We start from the raw sequence: 13,137 nt of genomic DNA on the forward strand, positions 1-13,137 counted from the left end.
GTGTTCATTCTTCTAGCAGTCCTTGGTATATTCATTATTCTTCACCAACAACATAATTCAAGTTTCAGTTCTTTTGTCTCCTTTATTCATTGTCCAGCTTTAGCTGCACATGAGGCGACTGAAAATATCATGGCTTGGTTCAGGCACACCTTAGTCCTCAAAGTGACATCTTCGATTTTTAACACTTTGAGGTCTTTTGTAGCAGATTTGCCCAATAAAATATGTCATTTGATTTCTCAAAGTCTGCTTCCATGGGTGTTGATTGTGGATCCAAGTAAAATGAAATCCTTGGTGACTTCAGTATTTTCTCTCTTTCTTGTGATTTTTTTATTGTTCCAGTTGTGAGGATTTTTGTTTTCTTTATGTTGAAGTGTAATCCATACTGAAGGCTGAAGTCTTTGATCCTCATCAGTAAGTGCTTCAAGTCCTCTTCACTTTCAGTAAGCAAGGTTGTGTCATCTGCATGTCTAGGCTGTTAATGAGTCTTCCTCCAATCCTCGTGCCCCTTCTACTTCATATGATCCAGCTTCTTGGACTGTATGGATTATATGTTTTTTTAAAGACACTGAGTTTTTGGTAATTTACTATGGCAGCCCTAGAAAATGAATACAGAGCCCTTCACCAAGAACAAGTCAAGTTAGCACCAAAAATGCTCCTGTAAGTGTAGCCACGTAGCATGAAACATGGCAGTTTTTAAAAAGTATGAAGTAAAACTTTCAGCTTTGACAAAGAAAGGGCTCCTCTAAGTCCAAGTTCTAAGTCCATTGCTGTTGGGTCAGTTCTATCTCATAGCGACCCTAAACGACAGAGTAGAATTGACCCATAGGGTTTCCAAGGAGTGGCTGGTAGATTCGAACTGCTTGAATAAGTATTGTGAAAAAATACAACCCTGACACACAACTTTTCTGAGCTTAGTATTAAAACAAAACAAAACAAAAGTCGCTATTGAGTGGATTCTCACTCATAGGGACCCTATAGGACAGAGTAGAGCTTCCCCACAGGGTTTCCAAGGAGCGACTGGTAGATTCAAACTGCAGACCTTTTGGTAGCAGCCAAATGCATAACCACTGCACCACCAGTGGCTTTCAAATCAGCTATAGGCTGATGATCTTCAAATTCTTAGAACCCAGAAAACTACTCTACCTCAGAGTGGTATCCACAGCTGGGAACTGTTCTCCACACTTGGATGACCTCAGACATCCAAATCTAACATGTACAGAAAAAAATCTTTTGGTCATTTTCTCAAGCTTGTTCCTCCATGGTTTTCCACATGGTAGAGAATGGCTCTGGTGACCATGGGCTCATGGTAGCCTGAATGCTAGAAGTCTCCTTTGATTCTCCATTCCCCTCATCCCATACGTCTGATTGACCAGCAATTCTTGGCAGCTCAAGCTCCAAAGTACACCTCAAGCCTGCCCACTGTTCCTAGCTGCACTACCACCATCACTGCTCACCCTGACCACTGCAGAAGCATCCTGACTGGTCCTCTGTATTTGCTGTCTTCAAGTTCTCCTGGGCTACAGTTAATTCCTGGGACACATTCTTTCTGAAGACCATTGAACAATAGAAGGAGAAGGGCATTTAGTTGTATGCTACCTCCTCCGCTTGAGCTGCACGCCCCTCAGAAATCACTTTTCACTGTCCACTCTATAATGTCTCTATCCCAATTTCCTGTCTTTGGCCACACTGCTTTGATAGCGTGCATGCATATGTGCTTCAGGGGTCATGTAGGCAGATGCTTGGAGGAATTTTTCTTAGTACAATCATGGTTGTGTGCCATCAGGAGATTCTGACTCATATCAACCCTGTATGACAACTTAGAACTGCCTCACAAGGTTTCCTAGGTTGCAGTCTTTATGGCGCAGCCCTGGTGGCACCGTGGTTAAGAGCTCGGCTGCTAACCAAAGGGTGGGCAGTTCGAATCCACCAGTTAGTTATTTGCAGAAAGACATGGCAGTCTGCTTCTGTAAAGACTTATAGTCTTAGAAACCCTATGGGGCAGTTCTACTCTGCCCTATAGGGTCACTATGAGTCGGAATTGATTCAATAGCAACTGGTTCGGATTTTGTTTGGTTAGAATCTTTACGGGAGCCCATCTTCAGATCTTTTCAACCCCTGAGCTGGGGGTTCCAACGGCCCACCTTTCAGTTAGCCAAGCACTTAACCGTTGCACCTCCAATACTTAACTCTGCACGCAAGAGGGCCCTCTCCTGACCTCTCCCGTCTCCTCACCCCACACACCTTGGCATTGTCCTTGCTTCTAGACCCCACCCTCCCCTCTGGAGGCCCAACCCCCCCACGCCCGCCCCACACCCGGGCCGCTGGGCGGGGCCGGCAGCCATGTTCCTCGCCGTCCAGCCAGTTACTCCCGGAAGCGCCGGGACGGGTGGTGAGGGGCCCGGGCGGAATGGCGCGCCTTAGAGCGGACGGTGTTCGTGCTGCTTTCCGTGCCGTGGTTTCTGAAAGGTAGGAAACTCCGGCAGGTGGGTGGAGGGACCCGCTCCCAGACTGAAGAAGCCCGGCCCCTCGAAGGTGTGGAGGGAAGGCGCCAGGAGGGCGGTTCCCAGTCCCAGCACCCCGTGGGCTCCAGAGGTTGGAGAGTCCGGACGTTGGGTTAGCAGCTGGCATCGCCCCCTCCGGCGTACCCCGTCCCGAGTGATCCCCTGGGGCGGACGCGGCGCGGGGGCGGGCGGACGCAGCCACTCTAAGGGCTGCGAGAGGGAGCCTCTGGCCCGGGAGACGCAGCTGGTCTCCGAAATTTGCATCCCCATGGATTTGCGGGGGCGGGGTCCAGCCGCGGGATCCAGCTGCGGAGTGCCCTCGGGCCTGGGGGCTTGAAGGGCCTGGGGAGAAAGGCCGTGTCCAGGGCTGCGCCCAGGTCCCTCCTCTGCCCGGGGCGGGTTTGCAGGCCAAGCTGGGTGATGGGCGCCTGCCCCCCCGCCCCCCACCTGCTCCCTCTGCCAGGGGGGGAAACCAAGGCCCAGAGTTCGCCCGGGGGGGGTGAGACTCCAGACTGAGGACGGGGCACTCGCCCCCGTTCGTCGTCCCACCCCCACCAGACTCCGTAGGGTGCCAGGGGCGGGGAGAGAGGGATCCCCCGCCCAAGGCCCCGCTGCCCCTTACTGTTTGGGGCGCTGTGCCTGGGAGGCTGAGGCACCCCGCGCCCGCACCCACGCCCGGCTGGTCTACTCTCGGGGCTGGGGCGTCGGCGCGGCCCCGGCCCCATCTGCAAAGGAAGGGGTCCTGGGAATCTGTGGAGCAGCGCGGGGATCCTACTCCTTGTGGAAGCAGCAGCGATTCAGTGTCTGTTAACAGTGTGGATGCCGGGTCCCGCTCCCCCTCTGGGTGGCGGGGGTGGGGGTAGCAGGAAGGGGTCCTGAGCGCCCATATTGTTTGTTAACTTAAACGTTTGTGCGGCGCTGTGTAGCGGTAGCTGTGGACGCGGTCTCTGGTGCTGAGGGGATTTGAGGGTTCCTCAAACTGGTGGGATTTGGAGCCTCTACCCTGGTGGCAGTGGGTTCAGTGGGTTACCCTGGTGGCGTAGTGGTTACATGCTAAGGCTGCTAGCCAAAAGGTCGGCAGTTTGAATCCACCAGGCGCTCCTTGGAAACTCTGTGGGGCAGTTCTACTCTGTCGTATAGGGTCGCTATGAGTCAGAATTGACTCGATGGCAACAGGTGTGGTTTTTTTTTTAGGTTGGAGATTAGGTGTCTCTCGGGCTGACATTTGAAGGTCTGGAGCTGACGGTTTATGAGGGTTTCTAAGGGTTTTAAGTGCTCCGGCCATGGGCACCAACCCGATCTTCCAGCCCCTGCGGACGGACCGCCCCCCCGCCCCGGGGAGGGGATTGGCTGTTCTGGGACCCTGAGCCCAGAGGGCAGTGAGAAGCTGACAAACGTGAGTGATGCCCTGCAGGCTCCAGTCGGCGGGGCAGCCCTGCTCACACGGTCTCAATACGGGCAGTCGGCTTCGTGCCTGGGGGGTGGTTTCCGAATGTTTCCTCGTGCCCCCCCCCCCCGTGCGGGGCGACAACTCTCCCCTGGGCGGGGACCTAGTAGAGGCCTGCAGGGCATCAGGGTGTGGAGGGGCAGAGCTTGGGCGGGGAGGGAGCGGCCCTGCAGGTTCCTGTACATGACCACAGCAGGGGGGTGCGGGTCCTGAAGGCTGGGCCTGGTCGAGGACCCACTAGGTCTCGCAGAAGGAGTGGGTTAGGATAATCATAGCATTAATGGGAGTATTGAGAGAGCGCCCTGGGGCGTTGGGTCCCTCGGGAAGAAAAGCTTCTGCTGTCGCCACTGGAGGGGTACCCAGTTCGTCCCGTCTTAGGTCCAGGAGGTTCCCATGCTCGGAGGGTCTGGTGGGCAGAACAGAACCGGCGGTGCGCACGCCCTCTCGCGGCCTTGCGCTGAATCGCTGAGGTTCAGTGTCAGGTGATTCTAAGCCATGGTTTTGGAACTGAATAGTGAAGCAGAGCAAATAAATGATGCAGTGCCTTGATGGGACCGGTGGAGACAACAAGAAGCAAAGCACAGCTGAAACTTCAAAATTCCACTGAGTGTTAGTAGGATTTGGAGGGAGAAAATAGACGGAGAGTCGAGAGGCCCAGAGATGCAGAAGGGTTAGAGGATTAGGGGTTAGGGTTTGGTGTTAGGGGTTCAGGTTGGGGGGTTAGAGGTTTGGGAGTTAGGTTTAGGGGTATAGGTTTTAGGTGGCTGGGGGCTGGGGTTAGGGCTGGGGTTACTAGGCTAGGGCACAAGTGGTTTAGGGTTATGGTTAGGGTTAGAGTGAGGCTGAGGTTGATTCCCAGTCTTGTGTACCGTCTCTTCCTTCACCAGAGTTACCACATATCTGTCGTTTGGTTGGAAACCCTGATGGCATAGTGGTTAAGACCCACCAGTGCTAACCAAAGGTCTGCAGTTCGAATCCACCAAGCGCTCCTTGGAAACTCTATGGGGCAGTTCTAATCTGTCCTATAGGGTCTCTATGAGCTGGAGTCGACTCGACGGCGGTGGGTTTGTTTTTTTTGGTTATTGTTTAGTTAGCTTTTCTCTACCCACTCTCCGTCTGCCTGGTGAACATCAAGGATTGTTTCTGTGTGTAAATGTTTTCATGAGTTTTTATGATAGTGGTCTCTTAGTGTATATGTCGTTTTGTGATTGACTTAGTCAGCATGATGCGCTCCAGATTCATCCATGGTGTGAGATGTTTCGGAGATTCATCATTGGTCTTCATTGTCGTGTAGTGTTCCACTGTGTGTATGTACCGTAGTTTGTTTATCCATTCCTCTGTGGACGAGCACTGAGGTTGTTTCCATCTTTTTGCTACTGTGAATAATGTCGCAGTGAACACGGGTGTGCATATGTCTATTCCTGTGACTGCTCATGGAAACCCTGGTGGCTAGTGGTTAAGTGCTACGGCTGCTAACAAAAAGGGTTAGGGTTTGAGGTTCGGGATGTTAGGGTTAGGGTTGTTAGAGTTCTGGTTGTTAGGGTTTGGGGTTAGGGGTTGGGGTTAGGGTTTTGGGGTTAGGGATGTTAGGGTTAGGGTTGTTAGGGTTAGGGTTGTTAGGGTTTGGGTTAGGGTTTTTCTGTTGGGGTTAGGTGTTAGGCTTAGGTTTAGGGTTTGAGGTTAGAGTTTGGATTTACAGGTTAGGTGTTAGGGGTTGCAGTTTGGGGTTTACAGTTTTGGGGGTTTATGGTTTTGGGGTTTAGTCATTAGGGTTTGGGTTAGGTTTTAGGGGTCAGGATTTAGGTTTAGGGTTGGAGTTGGTGTTGGGTTTGTTTGGGATATATGGTTTGGGGTAAGAGGGTGGGTGTTAGAGGTTTGGGGGTTAGAGATTGAGGGAGTTAGAGAGAGAGGGGTTAGAGGGTGAAGGGGTTAGAGGTTGAGAAGATTATAGAGTGAGGGAGTGAGAAGGTGAGGGTGTGAGGGGGTGAAGGTTAGGGTTTAGGGTTAGAGGGTTTAGGCTTAGGGTTCAGAGGCTTAGGGTTAGGGGGTTAGGGTTTCAGAGTTCAGAGGTTGGGGTTGGTGTTGTGGTTAGGGTTAGAGAGTTAGGGTTAGAGGGTTAGGGTTGGAGGTTTAGGGTTAGAAGATTAGGGGTATGGTTTAGAGGTTTAGGGTTAGGGGTTAGGGCTAGGGTTTAGGGGTTCAGGTTTAGGGGTGTGGGATGGGTCTGGGGTAAGGTTTTAGGGTTTAGGGTTAGAGGGTTATGTTTAGGGCTTAAGGCTTAGAGTTTAGGGTTTTAGGACTTAGGGTTTAGGGCTTAGGGCTTAGAGCCTAGGGTTTAGGACTTAAGGTTTAGGGTTTAAGGCTTAAAGTGAGGGTTAGGGCTGGGGGCTGGGGTTAGGGTTTAGGGTTTAGTGTTAGGGTATTAGGGTTAGAGGGTTAGATGGTTTAGCGTTTAAGTTTAGGGTTTAGGGGTTGGGGTTAAGGGTGTTAGTGTTTAGGGTTTTGGCATTTAGGGTGTTAGGGTTGAATGTGTTAGGGCTAAGGGTGTTAGGGTTTTGTGTGTTAGGGTTTTAAGTGTTAGGGTTTACAGTTTAGGGTTAGGCTTAGACTCATTCTTAGGTTTAGGGCTAGGGATTTGAGGTTTAGGGTTTGGCGTTGGGTTTGGGGGTTGGGGTTAGGTTTAGGGCTAGGAATAGAGGGCTAGGGTTAGAGGGTTAGAGTTAGAGGGTTAGGGTTTCAGGTTAGCGTTAGAGGGTTAGGGTTCGAGTGTTAGGGTTAGGGTTAGGGTCGTTAAGGTTAGGGTGGTTAGGAGTTAGGTGTTAGGGTTTAGGGTTTAGGGTATAGGGGTTAGAGTTTGGGTTAGGGTTAGAGTTTAGGGCCTTGGGAGTTAGGACCTAAGGGCTTAGGGTCTTAGGGGCTTTGGGACTTAGGGCTTAGGGGCTAGAGTTAGAGGGCTAAGGCCAGAGGGCCAGGGTTATGGTTTGATTCCTGGTTGGCAATTTTTTTCCTTCAATATTTTGTGTAAGTCATCCCATTGCCTTCTTGCCTCCATGATTTCTGCTGAGTAGTCCAAGTTTATTATTATTTACTCTCCTTTTTTGGTGACTTCCTTTATCCCTAGCCTCTCTTAAAATTCTCTTTATGTTTGATTTTGGCAAGTTTGATTATTATATGTCTCGGTCACTTTCTTTTGAGATCACCTTATGTGGAATTTGATGAGCATCTTTCATGATATCAGGGAAGTTTTCTGCCAACAAATCTTCAACAGTTCCCTGTGTATTTTCTGTTAAGCCTCCCTGTTCTGGTACTGCAATCACTCATAGTTATTTCTCTTGATAAAGTCCCACATGATTCTTTGGATTTCTTCATTTAAAATTCTTTTATCTGGTTTCTTTTCAAATATATTGGTCCCAAGAGTTTTATCTTCTATCTCAGTAATTCTGCCTTCCAGTTCTTCAATTGTGCTCTTCTTACTTTCTATCGAGTTTTCTAACTCTGTAATTTTATTGTTAATCTTCTGAATTTCTGATTGCAGTCTCTATGGTTTCTTGCAGCTTATTAAATTTTTAATTATGTGCTTGAGTAACCTTTTTAATTTCTTCAGCTGCTTTATCTTTGTGTTCCTTGGCTTGTTCTGTATTTTGCCTCATTTCCTTCCTGATATCTTTGAGAGTTCTGTATATTAATCTTTTGTATTCTGTATCCGGTAATTCCAGAATTGCACCTTCATCGAGAAGATTCCTTGAGTCTTAGTTCTGAGAGCTTGTTGAAGCAATCATGGGTCACCTTCTTTTTTTTTTATTTTAATAATTTTTATTGTGTTTTAAGTGAAAGTTTACAAATCAAGCCAGTCTCTCACATAAAAACTTATACACAACTTGTTACATATTCCCAATTACTTTCCCCCCAATGGGACAGCCCACTCCCTCCTTCCACTCTTTCTTTCCGTGACCATTTTGCCAGTTTCTAAGCCCCTCTACCCACCCACCTCCCTTCCAGGCAGGAGATGCCAACATAGTCTCAAGTGTCCACCCAAACCAAGTAGCTCACGCCTCACCAGCATCCCTCTCCAACCCATTGTCTAGTCCAACCCATGTCTGATGAACTGGCTTTGGGGATGGTTCCCGTACTGGGTAAACGGAAGGTGTGGGGGCCATGATCACTGGGGTCCTTCCAGTCTCAGTCAGACCATTAAGTCTGGTCTTTTTATGAGAATTTGGGGTCTGCATCCCACTGTTCTGCTCCCTCAAGGGATCTCTGTTATGTTCCCCGTCAGGGCAGTCATTGGTTGTGGCCCGGCACTGTCTAGTTCTTCTGATCTCAGGATGATGTAGTCTCTAGTTCATGTAGTCCTTTCTGTCTCTTGGGCTCGTTATTATCTTATGTTCTTGGTGTTCTGCATTCTCCCTTGATCCAGGTGGGTTGAGAATCATTGATGCATCTGAGATGGCTGCTTGCTAGCATTTAAGATCCCAGATGCCACTCTTCAAAGTGGGATGCGGAATGTTTTCTTAATAGATTTTATTATGCCAGTTGACTTAGATGTCCCCTAAAACCATGGTCCCCAAACCCCTGCACCTGCTTTGCTGACCTTCAAAGCATTCAGTTTATTCAGGAAACTTCTTTGCTTTGGTTTAGTCCAGTTGTGCTGACCTCCACTGTGTTGAGTGTTGTTCTTCCATTCACCGAAAGTAGTTCTTGTCTATCTCTTTAGTAAATACCCCTCTCCTACCCTCCCTCCCTTCTCCGCTCATAACAACAAAGGAATATGTTCTTCTCAGTTTAAACTATTTCTCAAGATCTTATAATAGTGGTCTTATACAATATTTGACCTTTTGCTACTAATTTCACTCAGCATAATGCCTTCCAGGTTTCTCCATGTTATGAAGTGTTTCACAGATTCGTCACTGTTCTTTGTTGATGTGCAGTGTTCCATTGTGTGAATATACCATAATTTATTTATCCATTCATCCATTGATGGGCACCTTGGTTGGTTCCATCTTTTTGCTGTTGTAAACAGTGCTGCAGTAAACATAGATGTGCATATATCTATTTGTGTAAAGGCTCTTATTTCTCTAGGATATATTCCGAGGAGTGGGATTGCTGGGTTGTATGGTAGTTCTATTTCTAGCTTTTTAAGGAAGCACCAAATTGATTTCCAACGTGGTTGTATACCATTTTACATTCCCACCAGCAGAGTATAAGTGTTCCAGTCTCTCCACAGCCTCTCCAACATTTATTATTTTGTGTGTTTTGGATTAATGCCAGCCTTGTTGGAGTGAGATGGAATCTCATTGTAGTTTTGATTTGCATTTCTCTAATGGCTAATGATCGAGAGCATTTCCTTATGTATCTGTTAGCTGCCTGAATGTCTTCTTTAGTGAAGTGTCTGTTCATATCCTTTGCCCATTTTTTAATTGGGGTGTTTGTCTTTTTGTGGTTGAATTTTAGCAGAGTCATGTAGGTTTTAGAGATCAGGCACCGGGTAGAGATGTCTTAGCTGAAAACTTTTTCCCAGTCTGTAGGTGGTCTTTTTACTCTTTTGGTGAAGTCTTTAGATGAGCATAGGTGTTTGATTTTTAGGAGCTCCCAGTTATCTGGTTTCTCTTCATCATTTTTGGTAATGTTTTGTATTCTGTTTATGCCATGTATTAGGTCTCCTAATGTCCCTATTTTTTCTTCCATGATCTTTATCGTTTTAGATTTTATGTTTAGGTCTTTGATCCATTTGGAGTTAGTTTTTGTGCATGGTGTGTGGTAGGGGTCCTGTTTCATTTTTTGGAGGTGGCTATACAGTTACGCCAGCACCTTTTGTTAAAAAGACTATCTTCTCCCCAATTAACTGACACTGGGCCTTTGGCAAATATCAGCTGCTCATATGTGGATGGATTTATATCTGGATTCTCAATATTGTTCCATTGGTCTATGTGTCTGTTGCTGTACCAGTACCAGGCTGTTTTGACTACTGTGACAGTATAATTTGTTCTAATATCAGGCAGAGTGAGTCCTCCCACTTTGTTCTTTTTTAGTAATGCTTTACTTCTCCGCGACTTCTTTCCCTTCCATATGAAGTTGGTGATTTGTTTCTCCATCTGTTTAAAAAGTGTCATTGGAATTTGGATCGGAAGTGCATTGTATCTATAGATGGCTTTTGATAGAATGGACAATTTTACAATGTTGTCTTCCTATCCACGAGCAAGATATGTTTTTCCAATTACGTAGGTCCCTTTTGTTTTTTTTGCAGTAGTACCTTGTAGTTTTCTTGGTATAGCTCTTTTACATTTTTGGTAAGGTTTATTCCTAAGTATTTTATCTTCTTGGGGGCTGCTGTGAATGGTATTCATTTGATGATTTCCTCTTCAATGTTCTTTTTGTTGATATAGAGGAATCCAACTGATTTTGTGTGTTTGTATTGTAATCTGAAACTTTGCTGAACCCTTCTATTAGTTTTCTTGAGGATTCCTCAGGGTTTTCTGTGTATAAGATAATGTCTTTGGAAATAGAGATAATTTTATTTCTTCCTTACCAATCTGGATGCCCTTTATTTCTTTGTCTAGCCCAGTTGCTCTGGCTAGGACCTCTAGCACAATGCTGAATAAGAGCAGTGATAAAGGGGATCCTTGTCTGTTTCCCGTTCTCAAGGGAAATGCTTTCAGGCTCTCTCCATTTAGGATGATGCTGGGTATTGGCTTTGTATCAATACCCTTTATTATGTTGAGGAATTTTCCTTCTATTCCTATTTTGCTGAGAGTTTTTATCATGAGTGGGTGTTGGACTTTGTCAAATGCCTTTTCTGTATCAATTGATAAAATTATGTGGTTCTTGTCCTTTTTTTATGTGGTGGATTACATTAATTGTTTTTCTAATATTGAACCAACCTTGTATACCTGGTATAAATCCTACTTGGTTATGGTGGATTATTTTTTTGATATGTTGTTGAATTCTACTGGCTCGAATTTTGTTGAGGATTTTTGCATCTATGTTCATGAGGGATATAGGTCTGTAATTTTCTTTTTTTGTGTTGTCTTTAGCTGGTTTTGGTATCAGGGTTATGCTGGCTTCATAGAAGGAGTTAGGTCATATTCTGTCCTTTTCTATGCTTTGAAATACCTTCAGTAGTAGTGGTAAGTCTTCCCTGAAAGTTTGGTAGAACTTTGCAGTGAAGCCATCAGGGCCAGGGCTTTTTTTTGTTGGGAGTGTTTTGATTACCTTTTCAATCTCTTTTTTTGTTATGGGTCTATTTAGTTGTTGTACTTCAGTTTGTGTTAGTTTAGGTAGGTAGTGTGTTTCTAGGAATTCATCCATTTTTTCTAGGTTTTCAAATTTGTTAGAATACAATTTTTTGTAGTAATCTGATATGATTGTTTTAATTTCAGTTGGATCTGTTGTGATATGGCCCATCCCATTTCTTATTCGGATTATTGGTTTCTTTTCCTGTATTTCTGTAGTCAGTCTGGCCAATGGTTTATCAATTTTGTTAATTTTTTCAAAGAAGCAGTTTTTGGCCTTGTTAACTCTTTCAATTGTTTTTCTATTCTCTAATTCATTTAATTTTGCTGTAGTTTTTATTTTTTGCTTTCTTTTGGTGCCTGACAGTTCCTTTTGTTGCTCTCTTTCTGTTTGTTCAAGTTGTAGGGAGAGTTCTTTCATTTTGGCTCTTCTTTAATATGTGTGCCTTTATTGATATAAATTGACCTCTGAGCACTGCTTTCACCGTGTCCCAAAGGTTTTCATAGGAAGTGTTTTCAGTCTTGTTGAATTCTGTGAATTTCTTTATTCCCTCCTTAAGGTCTTCCATAACCCAGTCTTTTTTGAGCAGGGTATTGTGCAGTTTCCAAGCATTTGATTTCTTTTCCCTGGTTTTTCTGTTATTGATTTTTACTTTTATGGTCTTTCATTCAGAGAAGATGTTTTGTAATATTTCAATGTTTTGGGTTCTGCAAAGGCTTGTTTTATGACCTAATATGTGATCTATTCTAGAGAATGTTTCATGTGCACTAGAAAAGAAATTATAGTTTGCAGCTGTTGTGTGGAGTGTTCTGTATAAGTCTATGAAGTGAAGTTGTTTAATTGTAGCACTTAGATCTTCCGTGTCTCTATTGAGCTTCTTACTGCATTTCCTATCCTTCACCGAGAGTGTTGTGTTGAAGTCTCCTGCTATAATTGTGGAGGTGTCTATCTCACTTTTTAATTCTGTTAACATTTGTTTTATGAATGTTGCGGCCCTATCGTTGGGTGCATAAATATTTAATACGGTTATATGTACCTGGTAAATTGTCCCTTTAATCTTTATGTAGTGTCCTTCTTTATCCTTTGTGGTGGATTTAATTTGAAACTCTATTTTGTTGGAAATTAATATTGCCTCTCCTGCTCTTTTTTGATTGTTGTTTGCTTGATATATTTTTATCCATCCTTTCAGTTTTGGTTTATTTGTGTCTCTTAACTCTAAAGCCTGTCTCTTTTAGGAAGCATACAGGCTGATCGTGTTTTTTTATCCAGTCTGCAAGTTTCTGTCTCTTTATTGGTGAATTTAGTCCATTTACATTAAGTGTAATTATAGACAAGTATGAGTTTAGTGCTGTCATTTTGATGCCTGTTTTTGACAATTTCATTTTCCATTTACTTTTTTGTGCTGAGTTTTTCTTTGTAGAATGTGTGTTCCTCCTTTTTATAGTAGTTGAATTTATTTTGGTGAGTCGTTATGTTTATCTTGGTTTTTATTTTGAAGTATGGAATTGTTAGACCTTGTTGTGGTTACCTTAATATTTACCCTGGTTTGACTAAGTAAAAACCTAAGTTGTTTCGCCCTGTATCGCCTTGGTTTCCTCTCCATATGTAATTTCTAAGCCTCCTGTATTTAGTCCCTCTTTTTTCACTATCGTAATCTTTTATATAATCACATCAATGATTCCCTGTTTTGAGCAATTTTTTAATTAATCTTATTTTGTTTTTGTGATTTCCCTATCTGGGTTGATATCAGGATGTTTTATTCTGTGACCTTGTGTTGTGTTGGTATCTGATATTATTGATTTTCTGACCAAAGAATTTCCTTCAGTAATTCTTGCAGTTTTGGTTTGGTTTTTGCAAATTCTCTAAGCTTGCGTTTATCTGTAAATATCTTAATTTCACCTTCATGTTTTAGAATTTTGCTGGATATATGATTGTTCGCTGACAGTTTTTCCTCTTTCA

General features: G+C 44.7%; 1 long non-coding RNA gene across 1 annotated transcript in view; it reads left to right on the forward strand.

The window, feature by feature from the left end:
• Window positions 1-2,359: 2,359 nt before the first annotated feature.
• Window positions 2,360-13,137, forward strand: part of LOC135229550 (uncharacterized) — a 71,339-nt gene continuing 60,561 nt past the window's right edge. The window contains exon 1 of the long non-coding RNA XR_010320237.1: window positions 2,360-2,466. This is a non-coding gene — a long non-coding RNA (uncharacterized LOC135229550). The remainder of the gene's footprint in view (window positions 2,467-13,137) is intronic.

This window comes from Loxodonta africana, unplaced genomic scaffold (assembly GCF_030014295.1).
Source record: "Loxodonta africana isolate mLoxAfr1 unplaced genomic scaffold, mLoxAfr1.hap2 scaffold_368, whole genome shotgun sequence".
Lineage (NCBI taxonomy): Eukaryota > Metazoa > Chordata > Mammalia > Proboscidea > Elephantidae > Loxodonta > Loxodonta africana.